Genomic DNA, 24,706 nt, shown 5'->3' with positions numbered 1-24,706 from the left:
GGAATAATCACTGACAAATATCAGCTGCTTCAGTAATTATTTCTGGTGAATTATTTCCGCACGTTTTCCTCCTATAAGAACTTCTAACCGTGGCACGTCATTGAGGATATTATCAGGACAAACAAGATTATTTCCTCCTGATGTAGTCAGGAAACCACTTCTAAAGCGCTCAGAGGCTCATCATCATCCTTTCCTGCCAACGTCTATTTCCTTTTTCTTTTAAACTCCTCAATTTGATCCTTTAACAAAGTAGGTGGTTGGTCTATTGCTCGCTGCAGGGGTGAAGGTTTTTGCTGCGGTGGAGGAAGTTGTTATATTTGTTGTCTTTCTATTTGTTGCAAAGGTGGATGAAGGTTCTTGCTGTTGTTCTATTTGTTGTAGACTATTTTCATCAAGTCTTTTTATTTCTTTAACAAGTGCATCGTATCTATAATCATTACTTTTTACTTGTTTTATGTTGTAATATATATGATATACCCACTTAATTAAAATTTCATTGTTTGCTTTTTCATGGCCGGGTTTTAATTTTTTAGATTTATTATATATACCAAATACTATTTTTTCGGGTAAATGATCTTCTTCAGTATTTCTAATATCTTCGATTAACTCCTCTCTAAATTTTTTAATCAGTTCAACATTTCCTCTTCCTGTTTTATGTTTAGGTGCAAGATCTTTTCTCACGTCGGCGACTTCAATACGAAGTTTTCCAATACCTTCAAATATTTCTTCTCCGACGGGTGGAGGTTGAGCAGCAGCTATATCAGTTGGAAGATCTCGTTAAATCTTTTTTGTTTGTTTAGTTCTTCTTGCTATTTTTTCAGTTGTTTTTTCTGCTGTTTGCTTTGATACCGGAAGATCTTCTTTGATGACAGTTGTAATGTTTTCAGTAGCTGCAGTGACGGGTTTAAATGATTCTTTTGTGTCTTCTTCATATTCAACTTGTGCTTCCTGCTGCGCTTGTAAGTTTTCTCTGAATGAATCTCTCACTGGAAGACATTTTTTGATTGATTTTAATCGTTCTCGAGCCATCATTGCAGTATGAGATTTTGGATGCACCATTATTTTGATATAACATAATGATTTAATTTCATCAGCAGAGAGGGGCGACCTCAAGTTGGTTCAATTTTCGTAATGTAATCGCTATTGACGAGTTTACGGTCGGAGAAATAGCGTGAATGACCCCAAGAGGGACTCTTAGAGAGAAACTCTCGGAAAGAGTCCTCAATGTAGTTAGTTATTTTGATTTTTAAGGTTATTAATCCCTTTTTTAGAAAGGTTTATTTCGGTATTTGGACGCTTCTACAAAAAGGACTGTTCACCTCCTCTGCTGCTGTTTGTCATTGGTCCTCAAAACCTGTGTGGTGTATTATAAGACTTTTTATTTGACAGATGCTCGTTCGGCATGCAGTTTATTATTCTAACACAACTTTCATATTTAACACATTCAGTTTGTCAACTTGAGGTCTATTCTGTTCAAAACGTTGGTCCAGTTTCTGTGTTGAAATGGTTAATTTAATGCTGCGAACTATGCACAACAAGTAGAACGAGCAAGCTGCCCACCCACCCCGCGCATTGGTATAAAAAGGCGATGCTCTACGTTTCGAGATACGGCTAGTACAATTTACATGCTATGGATGTAGTGTCTTTTTCATAAACTTGTAAAAAACCTAGTGATCTGTGTCAGGTATCTGAGCTGTGATGCTTAGCAGTAATCTAGGCTCTAACGTAAAGCTTAACATCGATCTAGGATCTAGACTGGGTGATGATGGTGTTAAGTCTTAGGTTGAGTTTAACAGCAATCTAGGACCTAGACTGGATGATGATGGTGTTTGTGATTGGATGATATTAACAATGATCTGGGATGTAGACTGGGAATGGTGTTAAATGTTGAGATAAGTATAAAAGTGATCTGGAACCTAGATTGGGTTATGATTTTGTTAGTGATTGGATGAGATTAACAGTGATCTGTGATCTAGACTGGGTTATGATGTGTTAGTGATTGGATGAGATTAACAGTGATTATGGATCTAGACTGGGTTATGATAGTTAGTGATTGTATGAGATTAACAGTGATTATGGATCTAGACTGGGTTATGATGGTGGTAAGTGTTAGGTTGAGTTTAACAGCGATCTAGGATCTAGCCTGGATGATGATGGCGTTAGTGATTGGATGAGATTAACAATGATCTGGGATCTAGACTGGGTTATTATGGTGTTACGGATTGGATTAGATTAATAATGATCTGGGATCTAGATAGCGTTATGATGGTGTTAGTGATTGGATGAGATTAACAGTGCTCTGGGATCTACACTGTGTGATGATATTAAGTGAAGGGATGAGATTAGCAGCAATCTAGGATATATAATGGGTTTTGATGGTGTTAGTGATTGGATGAGATTAACAGTTATCTGGGATTTAGACTGGATTATGATGGTGTTAGTGACTGTATGAGATTAACAGTGCTCTTGGATCGAGACCGGGTGATGATGGTGTTAGTGACTGGATGAGATTAACAGTAATCTTGGATCTAGACTGGATTATGATGATGTTAGTGATTGGATGAGATCAACAGTGATCTGGGATCTACACTGCGTGATATTGTTAAGTGATGGGATGAGATAAACAGCGATCTATGAGTTAGATTGGGTGATGATGGTGTTATGTGTTTGGTTGAGTTTAAAACGATCTAGGATCTAGACTGGTTAGTGATGGTGTTAACGATGGGATGAGATCAGGTTCTATCTTGTATTCACAGTCTGATGATTTCGATATATAACAAGCCTGAAACCGTATACTTCACTGATATTAGCACTGTACGAGTTCTTTTTGTTTCGTGGACTTTGACGACATATCAACACAGGAAGGCTCTATACTACCGATGCAATGGGAGTTATGTCTTTATCTGACGGCATATCAACATAGGAAAGCTCTATGCTACCGATGCAATGGGAGTAATGTCTTTATTTGACGGCATATCAACACAGGAAGGCTCTATACTACCGATGCAATGGGAGCAATGTCTTTATTTGAAGGCATATCAACACAGGAAGACTGTATACTACCAATGTAATGGGAGTAATGTCTTTATTTGACAGCATATCAAGAAAGGAAGACCCTATACTGCCGATGCAATGGGAGAAATGTCTTTATTTGACGGCATATCAACACAGGAAGGCTGTATACTGCCTTATGTAATGGGAGCAATTCTTTTGCCCAGCTGATTCAGGCTGATCTGGAGAAGATTCAAGCTCACGACCGATGGCTTGCAAATGTTGAAGTCACCAATCAGCCATCACTACTGCCATAGTTCTGTCTGTATCTCGGTTTGGAGACACTGACCCAAAATCATTACCATCTAAACAGTAACAAAGTCGTTAAAAAAATGGCCCCTCCCCATCTCAATGGCACACACCAAAATTAGTAAGACCACTGTAAACTGAGGAAAGAAATTATTATTGTCTGGTGATTTAAATCAAATGGGAACTCCACTCCAATAAAACTCTACTCCAATAAAATCAAGACTATTACACAATTAATCACTGTAATTTGTAGATCAAAGGTACTTATAGTGGATGGGAATTCAACAAGAAAAGTTAAGATGCAGACGATAATTACCATACTGTGTAGCTCAGTAAACACATATGCTCAGACGGGAATTCGGCAAGAAAGGGTAATGCATATAGAATAATTACACCGATATACATTAGAGGTAAGGTAATACATGATGATATAATCAAAATGAGACAATCAAGTAACAACTTCAAGATAATACATAATAATTTGAAGAAAAAAAGTCAAGTGCTATATTAAAGGCAAGACTATACAAAATGTATAGAAAGTTCTGTGCTTTCATTGTTTACTTTGAGTTCTAGAGAAACACATTATTTGTTAAATTTTACAAAACTTGTTGTTTTCACTCACTTGTTTTACTATTTTAAGAGCGTAAACTCGTAATAGAAAATTTGGAGTTCGTCCATGGAATACGAATTTTGGCTTAGATTTTTCAGAAAACTTTGTTTTGAAATTTGAATTCTCCTTGTTTCAGAATTTTCAATTGCAAGAATTATTTCATATTTTATAAATCTTAAGTGAAATCAGCAAGCTTTTTACAATGTTATCAAAAGTGGAGATCTTTATTTCAAATCCTACTTAGGATCCGTTAGGATTCTTGAAAAAAGATGAATTGCTTCAATTTGTCTGAAAATATAATGTTTCTGAGGAAAAGATTCTTTAACGAAGCAAGAAATAAAAACATATTTCGGTCCAATATTTGTTGGAAAAAAATGTTTTGGATAAAAGTCCTTTGGTTTTGAACAGTACGTCTATCAGACCCTAACATAAAATTAAAGAAAATAAAATTAAAATACAAGATGGACTTAGAGTTAAAAAGGCTTGAACTTCAGAAAGATGAAGAGAACAAACAACTGCAAATACAATTAGATAAGGAAGAAGGAGAAAGGAACATGCCAATGGAAAAAGGGGGGAGAGAACAACAAATGTAGTTATAGAAAGAAGAGAAACACATGCTATTGGAGAAAAAGGAGAGAGAGAAACAAATACAAATGCAATTGGAAACAGAGGAGAGAGACAGATGCAAATGCACATGCAAAAAGAAAAGGACAAAAGTGAATAACAATTTAAACTAAGCGACTTAGAGCTGGCAAATTAAATGCACATTCCCACTTTACATTCAAATTCATGTTCTGATGTTAATACGAATATTAGGTTTCTGCCCCCTTTCAGAGAAAAAGAAATTGGCAAATATTTTCCTCATTGTAAAATAATTGCTAAAAATTCGAAATGGCCAAGGGAGCATTGGACTATATTATTACTTAGGGCACTTTTTGGCAAAGCCCGAAATATGCATGCATCCCTGTCAGTACATAAGGGTGCTGACTATATATAACCGGGTTAAGGAATACATATTAAAGGGTGATGAGTTGGTCCATGAGGCTTATCGGCAAAAATTCAGGTATTTGATCAATGGTGTTTAGCCAAGAAAGTTTATCAAGCTTACGAAAATCTCAGACAACTCGTATTACTTGAAGAGTTCAAGAACTGTGTCCATAGTGACATTGAGACTTATCGTGATGTGCAGAACGTCGAGACTTTGGACAATGCTGCTCGTATTGCTGAGAAGTATTCCTTAGCTTATAACATTTCATTTGCAAGTAAGCTGTCCACTTAGCAGCCTTCTGGCAAAAACGTATTTCAGCCTAATACGAGCCCTTCTTAATTTCAATCCATCACAAGTTTTAGAAATCAAATTTCGGATAGGTTTGATCAGAAATCGTTATATCTTCATACGTGTACCTATTGTAAGAAGAAAGGACACGATATTTGTGATTGCTACAAAATGATAAATTAGCATATGAATCAAGGCAGAACGGATCCAAATTGTCTTATTTCTAAGAGGTCAAGGTAACGGCCATGTATTGAAAGCAATACATGTGTTGGGCGTAATAAACACATGTCTGATTTTATTATAGAGAATTATGAACCATTCATGCCGAAGGGTTCTATATCTTTATATCACTTACGGGTGAATCGGCAAAATCATCCCTAATAATAATTTAAGGGACACAGATGTTTCTTAGAATATTTTATTACCAGGTACTTTGCCTTTTTATGAGAAGTCTTCTTCTAATGAGAGTGTTCTTTTTCAGGGGAGTAGACTGTGGATTTATTAATGTTCCTCTCCACTGTGTAAAGTTTTCTTCAGATTAAGTCTCAGTCTTCAGATTCAGGGGAGTAGACTGTGGATTTATTAATGTTCCTCTCCACTGTGTAAAGTTTTCTTCAGATTTAGTCTCAAGACCCGTGACAGTAGGAATAGTGATTCCGTACCCATTGAGGGCATTCATTTATTACTTGGCAATGACCTAGCTGGGGATAAGGTTATGGTTAATCCATTTGTAAACTGACAAGCCTCGTTTGGATCAGAAAGTCGATTATATTGTAAAATAATTCCCTGATTTATCCCCAGCTTGTGCAGTTACTAGAGCTTTGGAAAAGAAAGCTTTTGAGAATGATGTTGATAAGGAAAGTATTACTTTAGCTGACACATGTAGAGCGTATTGATCGCAGTGATCCTCTTTTAACTACTCATTCTATTTATTCTAATCAGGTGACAAATGAAAATCACTTGTCGTTGAAGAGAAAAATATCCTGAGATCTCCTGTTTGTTTCAAAGGGCCATTAGTGAAATGGAAGCCACATAAGTACCTATTTTTATTTCATTAAAAATGGGTTTCTTATGAGCAAATGAAGACCTCCCGAGGTGCCTGCTGGTGACGAGTCGTCAGTGAATTATCAAATTGTAGTTCCAAAATCATCCAAACAGGAAATATTTAGTCTGGCCCATGAAACTCCTTAGGCTGGTGGTTTAGGGATTAATAGGACTTATCACAAGAGCTTGAATCACTTCTATTGGGCAACAAGTAAAACTGATGTTTGTAAATACTGTAGATCTTGTTACACTTGTCAAATTGTAGGAAAACCCAATCAGACGATACCTAAGGCTCAGCCGCAACCTATTCCTGCCTTTCAATAACGTTTCAGCAGAATAATGTTAGACTGTGTTGGTCCTTTAAGTAAGACCATGTCAGGTAGACATTGCCTGTTGACCATAATGTGTTCGTCAACAAAATTCCCAGAGGCGATTCCTTTGAGAAATATAAAAACTAAAATAATAGTAAAAGCTTTGATAACGTTTTTCTAAACTCAATATGGCCTTACCAAATCTGTCCAATCTGATCAAGGGTCAAAATATTGGCTTGGAATTTTACAGCAATTTATGCTTAAGTTTGACATCTAGCAATTCAAGTCAACGGTGAATTTATGATTTGACAGAACTACAACCAGAGAACTTTTGAATATGCTTATAGTGTTCTGTCTCCCTTGCTAATTCTTCAAACTTTTCTTCAGTTTAGGTATTACGGCCCTTACAAATTTAAGAAGAAAATAAATGAGTTAAATTATAATAATAGTACTCTTGGGATGTAATTAATTTAAAGGAGTACCAATACGTTGAGAGAAATAGCCAGGTTAATCATGCAATTAATTTAGTTGTACCTGTCCCACTCAGTGAGGATTTCAGCAAAGGAATGCAATCGGACTCGACTGATTTTGGAGTATCAAATCTTCGAAATTCAGAAATTATGAATAATATGGACCAGAAACTTTCACATTTGCAACAAAGAGAAAGGAATTATCAGTTATTACTTGAATATGATCACTTATTTCCAGATATTCCTACAAGAACAAACAAAATCTACCATGATGTTGAAATTATAAATTCCACACCTGTGAAACAGCACCCGTGGAGGATGAACCTTCTCAAACAGAAATGTTTGAATAAAGAAATGTATTATTTGCTGGAGAATGATATCATAGAGCCGAGTAAAAGTGACTGAAGTTCACCATGTGTACTTGTTCAAAAACCAGATAATACTTTTCGCATGTGCACTGATTATATAAAGGTGAACAGTCTGACTAAAACAGATTCATTTCGATTACCAAGGATCGATGACTGCAGCGATAAAATTGGAAATGCAAAGTATGTCACCAAAGCTGAACTTCTGAAAGGATTTTGGCAAATTCCACTGACGGAAAGGGCAAAGGGAATTTCGGCATTTGTGACTCGATATGGACTTTATCAATATAAAGTTATGCAGTTTGGGATGAAAGGTTCACCAAGTACTTTTCAACGTTTAGTGAACATGACTACCTCTGGTCTAGATAATTGTGATGCTTACGTCGATGATGTCATCATCTATAACGACACCTGGAAAGAACATTTAGCGACAATTCCGAAATTGTTTGACAGAGTCTCTGATGCAAGTTTGACAATTAATTTATCCAAAGGTGAGTTTTGCCGTACTTGTATAACATTTCAATGATATATCGTGGGACATTGACACGTTAAGCCTATAGATGCTAAGGTGAAGGCTATCTCTGAATTCCTTGTGCCTATCAGTAAAAAGCAACTGATACGATTTTGTTCCAATTTGGAGTGAAAAATATCAGGAGGCTTTTGATAAGTTGAAAACCATACATAAGAGTGTCCCAGTTCTTACATCTCCAAATTTCAGCCAATCATTCAAACTGCTGATGCAAGTGATGTTTGGGTTGGGGCAGTATTGATTCGAAAAGATAAAAATGGTGTTGACCGTCCAGTGTGCTCTTTTCTAAGAAATTAAATAAGCAATAGAAAAATTATTCCACAATCGAGTAGGAATGTTTGGCTTTAATATTGGCATTACCACACTTTGAAGTTCAGCTCCTTCTCAATTATTGTCTTTAGTGACCACAATCCCCTTACTGTCATCGGAAAGATGAAACACACAAATCTGTGATTATTAAGGTGCAGTTTTGTGTTACGGAAATATATATATATATATATATATATATATATATATATATATATATATATATATATATATATATATATTGACATCAGGCACATCAAGGGAATAGAGAATTTAATAGTAGATGCACTTTCACTTGTATGGAACATATATTATTTCATGTATACTTTGTATCATTCATAAGATTTTTTCCTATGTTCTTTTGTATTAAACCATATGTATAATTGACCTCTGGTAAAAAGAAAGCTTTAATTTAAAAAGATTTCTTTTTATTTATGACGTGAAGTGTTGAGAAAATTTAATTTGCTTGGTAGTTTTTAATATTTTTTTATTTTTATTTTCGTTATATGCTATAGATAATGAAACATTGTATCTAGTTTTATCGCCTGGTAAGCATTTTTTAAAAACATTTTTATCTTTCTCAGAGTAAGAATCATCAAACTGAATCAATGTTATACCTTGACTACGTGATATTTTATCATGTGCCAATTGGTAACAAACTTCTATTTTTTCCAGAATAATGATCTTTTAACCCTCATCCGGGAATCTGTTTTGCGTCTTGATTAGCGTTTTAACTGAGGTTTTGATAAAGGTTTGTCAGTTGGGCTTAAAACATTTGACCCGTTGAATTCAAGTGAGTATTTTCTCTGGAAATACAAAAGTGCTCTGAAAAAATTCTTGCTTAAAGAAATCAGTTGGGCTGTATACTGAATTCAAAACTGGAATAATATTTTATGTGATACAACAAGAGAATGTTGACACATATACACTTCGTAAGATATTAAAGACGTTATCGCCTTCAATTTCGGATTTCATCGGGATTCTAACTCAGTTTCATTCAGGACTTTTTATTACTAGATCTTGTGTTTTTAACTCTTGGATTACTTTTGGATTTAATTCTTAAAACCGTAATTAGTTTTTCTCATTTTTCACTTTGTATTCTAGGGAAAAAATTATTTGTTAAATTTTGAAAAGCTTGTTGTCTTCACTCATTTATGTTACTTATTTTAAGAGCATAAACTCGTAACAAAGTAACACTAATAAAATTTGTATGATGGATGCCGACGATGATCACCATCGCTGCAGAAGAGGCGTGGTTGTTATCGTTCGTGAAAAGTGGTGGAAAATAAACGTTGTCGTGCCTGCCAATGATCACAGACTCAGTTCCAGCGCAGCAGGAACATTTTCATGGCAGATCGCATCAGAGCACGGCATTTTAGCACCACGACATACATCAGTTGCATTTCAGCATGACAACAGGTCTACCTATCATACAGCAAACCAAAGGGTGTTTTTTATTTTAGCAATGTCTACGATTTCGTTCAGAATAAACATATATCAGAAACATCCGACTATATAATAAAGAATTTCGACCAAAACGACGTCGCCCAGGCGTGTCATCGTAAGCAGCTGACGTACAAGTGCGAGGTAATGTTGGTGCTGCGCCAGCTGGTGGTTACAAAGCAATCGCTGTACTATTATCAGATAATTCAATGCAGCTCAAATGTGTCATTGTACGAATGAGAATAGTTGTCGTACATGTGAAAAATATGTAATTTTAAATCTTTCATAATATTATAATGTCATATCAACAGGTCAATGTCAAAATGAAACCTTGTCAGATTAAAAAAGTACAATCTGCATCAAAGAAAAACTGTTGAACAACAATATCTCTAAAATCAACGGCCCGAATGGAATATAGTTGACTTAACCTTAGCTGAAACAATCCGATGAGGCCAAGAAATCAAAAACCGGTGTGCGGCGTGATCTTTCGACAATGTGATTAACGATACAATAAAGTCTGGTGGCATATTTTTACTTCTGGCGGTGATACCATCGCTAATTGTCGCTGTAGCTCCAGTTGTTGCAAAAGCAGTCGTTTTTGGTACCGTTTGATCAGCTACCGCCCTGGCATTGAATAAAGCAACAGAAAATGGTTTCAGTATATCCCCAAAATGGATGGAGTCTAAGATTACCAGGAATGCGGTACGGTCAATATCTGTGACTACCAGTAACGTTTGGCTGAAACTCCCCAAGTCTAATTTTAATTTCGATGGAAGTTTTGGTCTAGTTACTCAATGGGTTTCATGCGGTGTTGATTCACCTGGTGTTGTTTATTTGAATTCGTATGGATTGGCGCCACCAATAGAATTTTTAAAATATATCAGTGGTACTGCCGTCCCAATCTGGTAATTTAACTTGTGGTACTCAACATTACCAACACATCTATTAACGGAGAATTAAAAAACCTGGGCCTCGTTTCATAAAACAACGTCGCCTATGATTTTCTTAAGATTTTACTTACGATATTTGTATGCTACTATGGGTGTTTAACTAACGAGAGTCACGTATGTTTTTTTCCTAAGTTTCCCTTACAATTTTACGTAACGTTATGACAATACCATGCAGCCGTAACATACTTTCGTAACAATGTTTGTGGAGAATGAGAATTACAGTGAGAGAGTTGTTTTGTGATGCGACTACACATTCAAATATATAATACATAGCAGGTCCTTCTCTATTTTAAATAATATTTATAAGCGTTCTCTGTAAAACAAATAAATACTTAAGCAATAATATCTGTGTGATACATTTTCTTTTCTTGACTATTCCGAAAAATATAAACAAGCGAGACAGAAAGTCATTAATTTATTTAAAGTCATTGAAAAAATACGGACGCAAAATTACTCTTTTATATAAGGTAGTTCAAGGTCAGAAATTGCAGATATACAGATAAGTATTCCATCCAGTGTGATATAGAATATATTGATGTTAATAAAGAGATAAATCAAGATGCTGAAAATCCAAACCAGTAGATTAAGTTCTTTTTCATACCTTTTATTTATGAATGTTTGCAATTGACGATGTTAACATTTTCACCTTGTATGCTAATAGCAGCTGTCTTGTAATGTTGTTGTTTTGGGTTCTCGTCATTTTTCAGCGCTTGATAGGCAATATATGGCGGTCAGAATAACTGGTGTAGGAAGAATTCGGGAAACCCCAGTAAGAACCACCGACCCACGGGAAGCTACTGGGAAGATTTCTCACATACCCACATTTGCCGAGCCCTAGACTCGAACCGACGCGGATACGAGTGAGATGGCAGTGATTAGATCACTCGGCCAACCATGTCCCCGCTGTCTTTTGATAAATAAAAACAAAATCAGGCAGTCCTTACTGTAAACTATCATCGTCGGCAACATCTTCATCATCACCAAAATCAGGTAGTTGCATACTCAACAAACTGAAATTAATCAATTTTTCATAACGGTTAATATTATAAATTATTTCATGCAAACTCTGGTACTTTAATTTACACAATCGTGCCATCTTGAACAATGAACTAATATTTATAAAAGTGATATCTGTATTGTTGAAAAATATTTAAATGGAAAGTAAATAGAAAATATTGGGTGGCATTATGCACAACATTTATACAGTATTTAATTCCAATTGGATATTACACAAAATTTCATTTCGACACAACATTTCTATAGAGAAATTCATATACTATTGCCAGTGGTTTATTATGATTCCATCCTGAGCTTAATAAACTGTTCTCACTTTCTATGTTTCATTTTTTTCGTTGAAACAGCATCTTTGTAGAATGATTCCTTAGATCTACAAATGTTGTGATTAAGAAACATTGCTGCGTCTAATTAAACCTGAGTAAACTATTATTATAGCGAATTAAATGTTGTCTCTGCACAGTGTATGCTGTCAAAATTAAACTGAAATAATTTAATCAAGATGGCCGTTCACTAGAGTACACATTATATGCGCAATACTGATTATCAAACAGCTGGGCAATCACTCAAACAGCGGCGGAAATGGCAACAAATCTTGAGAGAAAGACTTTTGAAAAATTAAGAATCTAATTATCGTGATTGAATTACATGGTATGCAGGATTCTATTTCAAGTATTTAGCTATATATAGAAAAATATTGTTATTCCATTTTCCTACATAAATAGTGTTATTCCCTTTTCCTACATAAATATTAGTATTCCCTTTTCCTACTTAAAACGATTTACGCTGGCGTAAGGACATTCGTGGGATGTGTGATTGGGTCTACAATTTCCCGCCAGATTTGTCGTGTAACGCGCTGTCAAGGGCCAATATATTTAAAGCTTTCAATCACGTCTTCTGCCCAGCCAATCGCAATGCTCTCGCTCCGGCAGCGCGCGGAGGGATTATCTCTGATAGGGACTGCGGCGTCAGTTGAGCCAATTTCCCTCTGGGGTGATGACGTGTTTCCTTTTTCTGTAGAAATTTTTTCTCCGTTTTTTATCGGTTCACTTTGTTAGTTACCTCTCTCATTTCCTGGAATTTTGACCCAGTCGAATCGTCCTGGAAGTTAAGTATTTACTTACATTAACTTGTTTCGATTCCACAAATTTGGCTAACGTTTCTTTTATTATACATTAAATCACACTCATACTGGGTCATTCCATCTGTAAAAGATTTCAGCTTCATTTGAAATCAGAAATAGACGATCAATTACGTCCCGATTTTAATATTCTGCGCTATTCTAAAATTTATATGCATGGAGTTGGGGGCAGAATAATCGACACAATTATCTGGCTCGATCTCTCTGTCGTACGCAACATTAAACCAGAGGACCATTAAGCTAAACGTATATATACTTCCCATCGTCTCGTGCATACATTCAGTTCATAAATATAATAGCCTAAGAGTAATTGCAAACTACTCCACGTTTGTTGCAAGCTTCAACTGCTCCAATGATATGGCATTAGTGTGCCTACTTGTTGCACTTAATTTCAAATATCCAAATTAATTTATCTCCAAATTCGCGGTCTATTAATGGGGGTATATGTATAACACTAGTCTTTCGGTTTTTTTATTCATTCATCGGTCTGATATTGCAGCATAGGTGCACCTTCCTAATACCAGGGTGTATACTGTCTTTGAAGGTCTTTGACAGTTTGGCAAAAAATGAGGTAGCATTGTCAAGGCCTTGAAAGTTTGGGAATATCAAGCTGATTACTCTGAGGTCTTTAAAAGTATTTGAAAATTGAAATAAACCTAAACATTTTAATTTCTTTCCATAATCACAAATAAAATTGTTCAATGTTGTTAGATTTTTTTTCAGGTTTCTTTCTTTTGAAGACCCGTTCAGTTTCATTTCATCATTAAACAATATTATCTTATTTTGCATTCTTTTTTTTCTCATATAACGTAACTTGTATACAAAAAAATGTTAGCAAACCTAGGTCTTGGAAATCTATGTTTGTGGTCTTTGAAAGTTTGGGAAAGTCTTTGAATTCATCATTCAGAATTCTGTATGGACCCTGTAATATGCTTTTTTCTGGCTTTGTGTGTCTTTGTTATGCGGTGTCGAATATTGACCAAACGTTGTAACATATTGGAAGATTGCATTTTCTGTCGATGGTCGGTGAGAGGAGCCGTTTGTGGAATAATAACAAACATTTCCAACATGATGGTGTCATTCTTTGTTAATACTTTATGATTGTTCGAAATTCGAACTTTGTTCCCCAATTTTCGGTCATTTCGTTCTGCATAATTGTGTTGACAAGTGGTCTTTCGGGTTGGTTAGTTTGTTTATCAATCGGATTGACAATGTAAGTGCACTTTCTTGATTTGGCTTTGCATGGTTTTCTGAGGTCGGGATTAGCAGTATTTAGTTGGACCCTTTTCTTTTAATTGGTTCTGTACCACTAGCTTGTAATTTCCAGCTGGGTCCGTACCACTGGATTGTGTGTTAGCCAGCTGGCTCCGTACCACTGGATTTTATGTTAGCCTTCTGTTTCCCATTTGGTTCCGTACCACTGGAATCTATGATTACAAGTTGATTCCGTATCACTGGCATATGTGTTTACCAGGTGGTTCCGTACCACTGGATTTTGTGATTGCCAGTTGATTCCGCATCACTGGCCTGTGTGTTTACCAGTTGGTTCTTTACGTTTTACGGTTGCTACGAGTTTCATGCTTTGCGTACTTGGATCCCGCACCTCACTACTTGACACTTGATTAGTCAGTCATGCTTTCTGCTTCCACCACTTCGCTCCATGCTAATGGGTTTTGTGTTTCCAAGCTCGTTTAGGCCCACTGACCTGTAATTGTTCTGTTGATACTGGTTATGTTGCATTCCGCACCTTAAAACAATGACCCATCATTTTCATAATGTTCAAATTTTGTTCTTTTCTTCATTTTTTCTTTCTTACTATTACCAAGTTTGTGCCTCATCTCCCTAGAGTGAACAGTGATGTTCATAACATTACAATAAGGGTTATTCATTTGCAACGATTGCTACGTAGTAATACACTGAAATATATGTAAATAACTTTTTGTGACATTCGTTACAGAATGCCACTTAAATAGAGGGTCGCGTTGCAAATGGCAGTGAAGAGATCCAGACAATCAAGGTCCGAAATCCAAGAGGCGGTGAATAGGCCCATAAAGAAGGCACCATTGTCAACGCCAACGTTAGCCAACCCTCAACCTGGATCATCCAGCGAAGGGGCTTGGCTGGACCACAATCTTCTTTATTGTATAACTCAAGAGGTCTCCGACAGGCTCACCACCCATGTGACACAGGAGATCCATGACAAATATGATCAGCTGGTAGCTATGCGCAGGCCGCCCATGGGAAAAAGTATACAAACTGGGTTTCAACATGGACCCTCGGTAGCAACAGACAACCAGCAGCATCCGTGGTCTCCTGCGCCATTGTGAAAACCAAGGCTTCACTTACAGGTACAGCTGTGGATACAGGTAACGTTGTCCAAATCGTTTCTACGTCCGGTGGGCATTCACAATCAAAATTTGTAAGCTCGTCGGTCACACCATCAGCTCTAATCCCTGATAAAGTTAAGGCAAACCAATGGGCGGGCTCATACATAGGTTTTTCTACCCTTATGAATAACTCGCAGGATGCTAGTTTCAAATTTCAATTAGATATGCACAGTACTGGTCCTGTACTTAGCATTGTTCCAAAAACAGGAACGTCCAAATCACAGTAGGACAGTGGATTCTTGCTACATGTATCAAACAGCTGGATAGGGGGTGTTTTATGGCAAAAACAGACATATCAAATGCTTCCATATTCTCCTATTTGTCCCATGCAATATCATTATTTTGGCTTTCTGTGGTGGAACATGTATTGTTTTGACAAATGCTTACCAATGGGTTGTAGTTCCAGTTGCAAGATATTTGAGACCTTTCGTAATTCTCTTCAATGCGAACACAAATTTATCAATAACATACATGACGCGTATTTTGGGCGAGATTTGATACTAGATGCAACTCGTGTCCAATGGCAGCAGAAGCTCGATCTCTTCCTGACTGTATGTGCCGACATCGGCGTTACTATGGCTGCGTATAAAACGTTTGCCCCATCAACAACCATGACGTAACTCTGATACAAAGTTGATTCCGTGAGAATGGAGGTTCGCCTTCCCATTGACAGATTAGAAAAATGTAATAAGCTCCTATATTTTATCTTGCTTGAAATAAATTACTCTCAAGGAGTTGCAATCCATCATATGTACTCTTAACTTTCTTGCGAAGTTGATTGGCCGGGACAAGCTTTCCTTAGGCGACTCATCAACTTGACAATTGGCATCGCAAAACCACATTAGATCAACAAAAGAGGTAAAGAAAGATTTAAAGGCCTGGTAAAACTTTTTAACCCTTTTTAACGGTAGATCCATTATTATTACCTGACATTTGGCTGACCTCCGACACGTTGGACTTGTACACAGATGCTTCTGCCTCAGTAGGATCCAGTGCCATCCGGGTCACACACTATTTCTATGGCTTCTGGGATCAGACATGGGCATATCAAAATATAACGCTTCTAGAATTCTAACCCATCATTCTGGCAGTTGAGGTCTAGGGAGAACACTTATCCAATAAATGTGTCTATTTCCACACTGACAATCAAGCCTTAGTTGAAACCATAAACAAACAATCCTCTAATGACACAACAATCACGCATTTCATTCGCAAATTTATATTCTTTTGCCTTAAATTAAATATCTTGATCAGGGCATAACATATACTGAGTATACGTAACAGACTCGCCGATGCCCTTTCTCGCCCACAGGTTTCGAGTTTCTACGCCATGGCTCCCTATGCGGACCCACACCCTCATCGTATTCCGCTTCTTCCAACCTTGCCCAACTTGACCACTTGCTTAAAAACATCCTTCACCCAGCTACACAAACCACTTATAAGCTGGCTTGGACGCCATATAAAGAGTTCATATCTGACAATTTGACCGTGTTCTCTCCATTAGTTTAAATAATCAATATGGCCATTTCAGATGTATTTAAGAAACGAATTAGGTTAGACTAAAAGGTCTCACAGACCTAGAACCATGGCATCGACCGTGCTTTGCTGGGATATCATTCACTCGACCCGGACTAATCTGTGTCAACCTACCTTTTCGACCGCCAGGAGCGTACGAGGGTGCTCTAACAGCTACGGAAGACCAACAGCGCATTCAGGAAGTGCGAGCATCAGTTTTAAAGTTTCTTCCCAATCCTCCATCCATGCTGGATATATCCTAACTACCGAGGAGTATGAGGGTGCTATACTGCCCCGGCAATATAGAATTCATCGGTTTAATTTTGATCAACATTGATCTTTTCTTTGACGCTGGACATTTTTGTTCTTTGCCCCACCTACGTTTCTGTGCCTGCCAGAAATACAGCAAGCTCTATTTGCTGTATTTCTGTTTATGGCGGTCGCAGCCTCAAAAAATGTCTGTAGTATATACTATGTCTCATTGTTTAATTTCTTAGTACTTTTAGCTATAGACTTTGTCCACATAGTTATGTTATGCTGTAAATACATAGCATATATTTGGTTCACTAATATCATTTATGTTTAATACAAAGTCACGAAAGTTGTCAGCATCAAACACAACGTTTGCCTTTGTTTCAATTATGTACCCATATACGTTAACTTGTAATATTTGCATGACTGACCTAGGGTATTCTGTCCTTTCACTCTCTATCTTCCTCTTGACTCTATTGATGTCGGAAAGAGTAGGCTGGTGCATGTACATTTCATTTTACAATCTCATCAAACAAGTTAATAATACAAACCATCGTTCTCATTCACTTTCGTTCGAACAACATCTTGCACCCCTCTTCTACATGTGAATGAACACATCACATAAAACGATTTACGCTCGCGTAAGGACATTATGGGAAGTGAGATTGGGTCTACAATTTCCAGCCAGATTTGTCCTGTAACGCACTGTCAAGGGCCAATATATTTAAATCTTTCAATCACGTCTTCTGCCCAGCCAATCGCAATGCTCTCGCTCCGGCAGCGCGCGGAGGGAATCTCTTTGATAGGGACTGCGGCGTCAGTTGAGCCAATTTCCTTCTGGGGTGCGGAAGTGTTTCCCTTTTCTGTAGAAATTTTTCACAACTCACCCCATCATACCTCCCTGTATATAATTGTTATATGCTATCTTGTTGTTAATTATATGTTTTTTATTATTTTTTTATTTATTTTTTATTATTTTATTTTATTTGTTGTTATGTTATTGCTTTCTCAATTTGTTCGTCTTTAAGGCTGTTGCATCCGCAGTAATCTCTTACAAGGTTATACGGCTTCTACAGTATCATTGTATTATAATACTTCTCGTCTCAGTGTTTCATTTGGTAGCACCTTTGCTTGATGTAAAGGTAATCTTATCATCACACCCACACCCCAAAAAGAAAACAAGAAAAACCACACAAAAGAAGAAAAAGATTATTGCATATTGTACGACATCCAAGGGAACATACTAATATTTGATCAATGATAAGAATGGATACTTTTTGAAATGTTTATATTTTCTACAGAACGTCTATGCCTCGAGAACAATGAGGAGTATATGAATTACTTTCATTTATTTATGTATTTATTTATTGTTTCGGTTTTATTTATATAAAGTTACAAAAAAGCGAGACATTTTCTTTGCATTGTCCATGTCAAGTGTTCTTGCTTAATAGTTTTGAAAAGGTTTATGTTCAAAAAGGAGAAGTTAAAAAACTCTGAAAATTATGTGAAAACTAAAAATAGAAGAAAAATAAATCATGGAATTTTCAGAGTATTTAGTTAGGTCATCTACATACGAATACAATATGACTATTAAATGTCAAGGTTTTCTTTTCTGACCCCAAGCGGTCTATACTTAATCTGGGTAACATATGTTTTATTTGTTTTTAAGAAAACAGACTTAATATATGTAAAAACAATATAAATATATATAAACGACCGTTGTAATGCCCTGAAAATCTAATAAGGTCATCTACGAAAAACTAAACAAAAAATGTTAGCAAAGATTCATTGTATAAGTTGAATGATTCTTGCTCATTGTTGTTAAAAGTCTCTTGACAGACAGACAGATCTACAGAAGAAAATTGAAGTTCGTTTGAACAGTGTATACACATATGTGCCTGCTTCATCAGACTTCATTGTTATTTATTTATTTCGATAGCTTTCAACAATATAGTTTTTGAAGTATGTCATGTAATAGACTTTTCAGAACTTGAAGACGTCAATGTATTCAAGAGATAGGAAGATTAAACCACTCATTGTTTCTATGGATCTCATCCAAATAATGAGAGAAATAAACCATAACATTTTATAGAACGTGATTTCTTTACATGAATGTATTATTAAATAAAAAGAATTAAACCTATTTTTGTTTAATAATTAAAATATATTAATATTTGGTCATTAACTGACCTTAATCAGATGCTAAGAGAATTTATGAAGTATGTGTATGTCTGTGTCTGAAAGAGAGAGACAGAGACAGAAGGAGAGACATATACAGAGACAGGAGAGAGAGAGATATCATTTTGAGACGATCCCCCATTCGAACGAAATGGATCTACATCACTTTCCACTGTACACAATGTAATTTTATCACACGGTTTGACGAGCCTATTTACAGAGAGGAGGTGTTGCAGCAAGAATGAGTGGTATTTTATCTCTTCAGGTTTTAGACTTAAGAGATTTAATAATTTAAGCAAAATTAACCTAATATCTAACTAAAACTGTTTTTTTAGTATTGAAATTAATATGAAGTAAATCTAGAAGGTTGTAAGGATTGCATGCATTAAATGTCCCATTAATCATCTCATCTATCATGGTGGACTCTTCTGGTTTGTTGTGGAAAACGGCTATATGAGGCCCTTTAAGCATATTTATAAATGTAAAGGAAATACAAGTTGATAAATATAGTGAAGTGATTAGATAGCCATTTTGACATAGACAGCTAAAGAACTATGGCTTAGCCGTTACATTCACCAAGTGAGTTAAATTGTTTATTCGTCTTCAATTATATTTCGACAATCAATCTCTCTCTCTCTCTCTCTCTCTCTCTCTCTCTCTCTCTCACACACACACACACACACACAAATACACACACGCACACACATAATTACTATTTTCCCATTTGACAGACAAAGCAGCTGCTTGCCTAGAGCGTAAATAAATCAAAACAGCTCAGATTTTACAGTATAGAAATGTGCAATTGATAAAAAGTGTATTTTGCTTATAAAAACACCTGTTTAAATTTGTGTATTATTTAAGAAAGCAACCGTCTTATTATTGTTAGACTGGGATTGGGGTGGTAGTGCTGCAATTCGGACAGCGCATGTGAGTTGCAAAATCATAACTCCGTCCACACACACAAACAGACTTCTTTAATCAGATATGATATCTACATTTCATTCATTATGACCAATAAGTCAAGGCATATTTTGCTGCATAGTTTTATGTGTTTATGTATTGCTATTCATCGTCACCTCTATCCTTTGCAAGTATTTTGATGTGCTTATTATATTTTACCAATGTATTATCTACCTCCCATGCAAAAGAGCAACTTACGCAAAAGAGTTTTCTTGCACGTACGAAATGTACCTACGTAAATCTTTTTGAAACACACTCACGAAATAGCGTACGATTTTCTTACGTTTAAAGCTTACGAAAATTGTATGCGTAAACTTATGCTGCGTCGTGAAACGTGACCTAGGTCTCGGTGACTTTAATTTTTCTAAATTAACTATTACTGAGTATGAAGTTGGTAGCGGACGCTGCATTTTACTATAATCAATAATATAATTACAAGTAAATATAAATCCTTCAAACAATTAAACTTTCCAATACATTATATTAAACAATAGTAAAGAAATATTAATATAATCTAATGTTGAAACGTACTTATGTTAGATTAACATCTTAACACTGAACATTTGTATAACACTAAAATTCCTTATACTATATGAAAAATTTTACGCACACGATACTCTTACTTGTGAAGACAGAAACCTCTTTGAGTTTCTGGCGAATAACTGGCATGTCCGTGGACTGACGCTTTTTATATCAGTTTCTTTGGACAAAGCCAAATATGGACATGCGTCTAGTTCTTGTGGTCTCCAGAATCTCAACGTGAGGCTTCATAATTTCTTACAGACTATCGTCTGGGTCTATGTACGTCATTTAGGTAGACAATTCCTCAAGCGCATCTAATTTGCCCCTATAGAAATATCTTTGGAATTCGTCTGGTTCACTATCTACACAACTTACCGAATGTAGAATTTTTGTTGACTTATGGTACAAGGGAAATGTATGTACAAGACGGTTTTGCCTTTTTCTCATAAGGGCACAATCTCTATTTAATAGTGCATAATTGTAATAACAAAATAAATGGATTTAATCTCAATACAATTTAATAGGAAAGTACTTCCAATATTATTTAATCAAAACTTACTTTTAATATAATTTAGTCAAACATTGCTTTTAATAGAATTTAGAGACATTTTCAATCTTATTATTTGTACTAAATAATTCTGTCCTCGTAATACCCTCCGGGCCATTTAAGCCGATTCGTTGAGGCTCGAGAGAAGAAAAAAAAATACATTCGTAAAAAGAAGGTAGAAGGTGAAAGATAACAAATGCAATAATAAAACATAGTGACACATTGTGAAGTTCAAAAATACACGAGAAAAAACACACTGCAAATACTGAGTAAAATACAAAATATACAATGAGGAAAACAATGCAATTATTTAGTAAAATACAAAATGTACAATATAAAGAAACCCACTGCAAAATACTCAGTAAAATATAACAAATGCAATAAGAAAAATCGCTGCAAAGTACTTAGTAAAATACAGAAAATGCAATAAGATTATTTTTGTAAAATATTAGCAAAATCCCAAATGCAATGAATGGAACATTTGATAATATCGGATAAAATTTAAAAAATATAATAAAAAGATGATGGCATGACATTAAATAAAAATTTGAAGGAAAATAATGATCAAAAGGGTTTTAAAATATTTCAGTAAAATTCTACGCAATCTACTTCAACAACTAGTCTTGTGAAATAATTATAACACCAATATTAGCATGCAGTTCTTGTTCTCTTAAATTTTCGTTGTATACGTTAGTTTTACTACTTTTTATTTAAAAAAAAAAATATTTGTATAACATCAGCATAACATGTATGGGAGACTACGGTTATTATTTTGCCAAGTGTGGTGAAAAGAATTCCCGTTCTTATTGATAGTACTAGTGAGCCAATATTGAGTTTATCTTCCTATTGCATACATAATATCAACAAAGAAATTCCAGCAACAATGATGTAAAAATGGTTGCGATGAGAATGGCGTCAGAATTTGGCATTAACCAAGAGTAAAGAAATTAACAAATTTAGTGTTGTGTTAGTCCAACCCTAATAACCAAAACTTGCAATCAAACCTTGAACTGCGCATGTATGAATTTAAAATCGCATCTAAAATAAGAGCAAAAGTGCAAATTTGATTATTATCGTAAACTGGTTCAATGTGGTCTAGTACAACTCTGAAATGGGCGTGTATTGCTGAATTTACATGTGACGTAGCAAAGAGAATGTATCGCCGTTATCGTTCCCAACAAAGTAGACGCAGACATTGGCCGTATGTAGGCCATAGCTGCTTATGTCTTATGACAGCCATGCATCAGTCGCTCCGACACTTTGAATATTTATCATTTCAACATACACATGTAATGAACAACACGACAATATCAATCAATGTTGCCTAACCAGAGAAGGAAGCACCTCTTCTGACTGGTTTGAAGGCATTAGAGCCGTTTCTTTGGCGTTATCGCCGAGACATAATACCATAAGGTACACATTAATACGATTCGTATGAAAACATAAGAGAGAAACTTCAATAAAAGTATCGAATCCTATTGGACTGACAAAATAAACAACAACTGCGTCAATATGTTTGAGACGGCTAGGCGGAAATTACAATTCTCCCTAAGATAGGCGAATAGGGTAAGATATTGTCAAATGTGTGTAATCAGCGAAACATGTATACGGTGGTTTCAGATTTCTGTACGAACAGGTTTAATGTAAAAGATTAGTCTGGAATGCAAGTTAAAGTTAAAGTTCATTCACTCTCTGTAGTAGAAACCTTAGCAAGTGCGATGAATGTTACTGAAATGGGTATATAAAAAGTTATTGTTACTAAATAATAAATTAAATACATTATAAATTAGATGAGTTATTTGGAAATATTTTGAAACTAACGCCCTAACCTTGTAATGTTTGTAATTCACGATACAAAATATGGTATAGCAAAAACATACCTGTGTGAGAATTACCACAGTCCATAAATATTCTCCTTATGAAACGAATTTTATATCAAATGGATAGTAAACAATACACGTATTGTCTTTAATATAGAAAGAGTTAAAATTGTAAAAGTTAAAGTCACTATCACTGGAAAGGAAACTGCCTTTGCCTCTGTCGTTGACTTGGGGGATGATGGAGATGTCGCTGTTGGACACATGTGAATCTCTGTTTGTGACATGGATAGATGTATTTTAGCCTGGGTTGCAGGTAACTCGAATTCGGGGCTGGACTAAGTATAGCATGCATTCGACATGTATGGAATTTCAGGTGTTACAGCAAAAATAATTCTCACCGGCGATGTATTCATTGCATACTTGTAATATGTTCGTTACCTTTGCGATTTTTCTGGCGCCGATGTTTCAGAACAGACACTTCTTGTGTGCAAAAGGTACGAAAATCACAGACGAGTTGTCCATTCGTTCCGTAGTTGATGTAGCGTAGCTGGGCGCCGTGACGTCTGATGGTCGCAAAGGTTTTGGTGCGAGTCTCTCTCGTGGATCATAAGCATGCGGAGTGACACCTTTCTCCATGATATTCTCGACTTCGTTTTATTCTCCCCAGCTTTTATGAAAAGAAATTTATGAAGCATTAAAGCGAAACCGGTCACACATTCTACGTATTGGTGTTGATTATTTTATACCTTATTCGGAAATAGCACATATATATGCCAACATTGCAAAGTAAACAAGCCAATATGGCCATATTATCCCCTGCAATTGCATCTGGATATGCCTTCATATCAGTACACTAGACATTTGTATAGGAGAGGTGATTAGTATAAAAATGGACCATTACCAAAAACAAAATAACGCAAGTTACTGAATGTGACAAAGTTAAAAGAAGGCAAATACTAATTGTGAAAGAAAACATTTGAAATAAAGCGAATCAATAATATCTCTGTTATAAATGTATAAAGACCTTAGTCATTTTGGCCTTTTGTGCTTACGAACACCAAATGGTCATTAATTGCCTTTATTAGGAAAATGTGTTCATTGATATGTGGTAACTATGAGTTTCATAATTAAAATTTTAATGAATAATGTAAATAATTGAACGATGTTCATTTTAGTGCATTATAAAAGCAAATATTACTAATAATCTGCACACCTTTATTCCTAATTTTCAAACCGGTGTATCTCTAGTGTAGATCAATAAATGTACAAAATAGATGGGTAGGCAATAATGTTGAAACAGTGCTACAACTCGAGATTAAATATGTGGCTATCAGAAAGTCTCATAAGATCAGAATATTTTATTGGATATTCAAACAATTAAACAGTCACACACAGATCTTAAATTACATGCATACAGAAAAGTCCAATTATGGAACTCAGAACTGTTACCTAAATGAAACATCTATAATAAAATTACACGAAAGCCATCAAACATCTTTCTACTATTGTTCCAAAACCCTTAATTTGAGATCTATGAATAATATGCATTCATCAAATAACATACATTTTCCCTGTGCAAAAACACTTATTTAGACAGGTTAGATGGTTCAAACACCAATTATTTATGTTGAAACATTATGACCAAGTGTTCGTCATATAGGTATGTAATTCAAGTATTTATTTTCAATATCTTCATCTTTAGATGACATGTGAACATTTTTCAGTACGAACAGTAATTAGAAAGATACATAAATTATCCATGTAGA

General features: G+C 35.6%; 1 protein-coding gene across 2 annotated transcripts in view; it reads left to right on the top strand.

Moving 5' to 3' along the window:
- The first annotated feature begins 19,555 nt into the window (after window positions 1-19,555).
- LOC149792838 (uncharacterized) overlaps window positions 19,556-24,706 on the top strand; it is a 96,795-nt gene continuing 91,644 nt past the window's right edge. The window contains exon 1 of one of the 2 annotated variants that reach the window (XM_089966611.1): window positions 19,556-19,670. The gene's annotated coding sequence lies outside the window, so the exon portion shown is untranslated. The remainder of the gene's footprint in view (window positions 19,671-24,706) is intronic. The other variant, XM_089966610.1, reaches the window with a different exon arrangement.

Source organism: Sinohyriopsis cumingii, chromosome 8 (assembly GCF_028554795.1).
Source record: "Sinohyriopsis cumingii isolate HCF-2022 chromosome 8, ASM2855479v2, whole genome shotgun sequence".
Classification (NCBI taxonomy): domain Eukaryota; kingdom Metazoa; phylum Mollusca; class Bivalvia; order Unionida; family Unionidae; genus Sinohyriopsis; species Sinohyriopsis cumingii.
Note: the sequence above shows the minus strand (reverse complement) of the source record. Positions and strands in the feature narration are given on the sequence as shown.